General features: G+C 42.2%; 1 non-coding gene across 1 annotated transcript; it reads right to left on the reverse strand.

Moving 5' to 3' along the window:
- Positions 1-1,184: 1,184 nt before the first annotated feature.
- TRNAP-UGG lies at positions 1,185-1,255 on the reverse strand. The gene has a single exon. It is a non-coding gene; the product is annotated as a tRNA-Pro (tRNA).
- Between the last annotated feature and the right edge of the window lie 809 nt (positions 1,256-2,064).

Below are 2,064 nucleotides of genomic sequence, written 5' to 3' on the forward strand. Positions count from 1 at the left end.
CAGCCGCATGCTCCGGGATGGGGGTGCAATATCTTGTCAGAGAGTCTTTGAAAAGGACGTGGGCTCTCCACACAGGTCAAAAGGCAGCGTTTTTAATGGGCGCAGCCCAAAGAGAGCGTAGAAAGAGGCTGGTTTTTATGGTTTGATGCTTCTGGCAATCCTGCTTTCTCCCAACCTCTCGTTAGCTTCAAGGTGATATATGTCCAACCGAGCCCACTCAATTTAATAATTGATTAGCCCCAGCCATACAGCAGGCATCAAACTTGAAAACTGTATTGACTTTTCTAAAGTCGATGCAGAACCAAAACGAAATAGCTCCATCTGGTTCCGGCACCAGCACAATTGAACTGCACCTCTCACTTCTTGATCCTTCAGTCATTCCTAATTTTAGCATATCCTCTAACTCTTTTTTTCATTACATTTTTCTCTGGCTTTCGGTCTCAAACTAATTATCGATGATGTGCTCTAGGAAAATATTTTGTCCTGAGACACCTGAATTTCTAGGGCAGGGCTTCCCACTTTGAGATTTCTCTAATCTCTGTTGTTTCTTGGGAGGGAGTATGTGGTCCCAAATGTATTCCCTGCGCCACATGCTATATAAGTAGATTTTCCTGTATTCTACAAGAATTTAAGAAGTTGACATGGTGTATTTGTTTCACCCTTTTGTTCCTGGTTGGGAAACTTCATATTCTAGCTTGTGTGTGCAGCGTAGGACCGTGATTGACCCTAACTGTATGGTGATGACCTTGATTTCTAAGGCTGGTGACCAAACTATTACTCTTTCTCCAACTGATATTCTCAACGCTGGCCTCTTCTGTTACAGGTTTGCTCCTCAGTCTGCTGCTCAGTCATCATATTGTCCTTATTCTAAGCCCCTCCCCTTTAGAGTGTAATCGTAGTGACCCTCCTACTGCAGTGACTGGTGTAGTATTGAATGGCTAAGAGGTTTCAGGTGGTATCAGACGAGTCACAAATTGTAATTGCCCAGAGGGGGAAAGGATAGAAAAGGAATTCTCCCAATATTAGGAATAGGGGTCTGGAACCCACCCAGTGAGTCTCCCAGGGGAAGAGAGGGAAGGCAGAACCCAAATAGAAAAAAAAAACTTGATTGCAAGCAGATATAAATTTTACAAATTCTGACCTATGACTCAGATTTTATCACAAGTTTACCTGTGTAAATTGAAGGGCTCATCTGGGATTTGAACCCAGACCTCTTGCACCCAAAGCGAGAATTATACCCCTAGACCAATGAGCCACCAAAACTTGCATTTTTATTTGCTTATTTAAATTGTGCCTTTCAATTACTTCCCTGTCCCTAGAGAGCTCACAATCTGAGTTTATGCCCAAGTAATGGAGGGTGAAGTAACTTGCCTAAGCAGCAGTGGATTTAAACCTTGGCCTGGTTCAAACCACTAGGCTACTCTTCCATTTTAAAGATTATTTACTGCATTTATTTTTGCCAGAGAGAGAGGTAATTTGCCTTTAGTAACCCCTGAGTAGGAACTGAACCCTGGCTTCCCTGCCTCAGGGCCTATTAATCTAACCACTAGGCTACTAGTCCACTCATTGAGAAAGGGGACACCTGTATTTGAATCAGAGCCCTCTTAATCTGCAATCAAATGCTCTACCAACTGAGCTATATCCCCACATTTCTTATGTTCTTATTATGATCTAGGTCTTTAAAATCATGAGAGGTCTAGAACAGGTAAATGTGAATCGGTTATTTACTCTTTCAGATAGCAGAATGATTAGGGGGTACTCCATGAAGTTATTAAGTAGCACATTTAAAACTAATCGGAGAAAATTCTTTTTCACTCAACGCACAATAAAGCTCTGGAATTTGTTGCCAGAGGATGTGGTTAGTGCAGCTAGTATAGCTGGGTTTAAAAAAGGTTTAGATAAGCTCAAGGAAGAGACGTCCATTACCTGCTATTAATCAAGTTGTCTTAGAGAACAGCTACTGCTATTACAGGCATCGGTAGCATGGGATAGATTTGGGGCCAGATTTTCAAAGGGTTACGCGTGCATATGTACGCCGCGCACGCATGTTATAAAATCTAACAC

The sequence above is a fragment of the Rhinatrema bivittatum genome, chromosome 3, assembly GCF_901001135.1.
Source record: "Rhinatrema bivittatum chromosome 3, aRhiBiv1.1, whole genome shotgun sequence".
Taxonomy (NCBI): Eukaryota; Metazoa; Chordata; class Amphibia; order Gymnophiona; family Rhinatrematidae; genus Rhinatrema; species Rhinatrema bivittatum.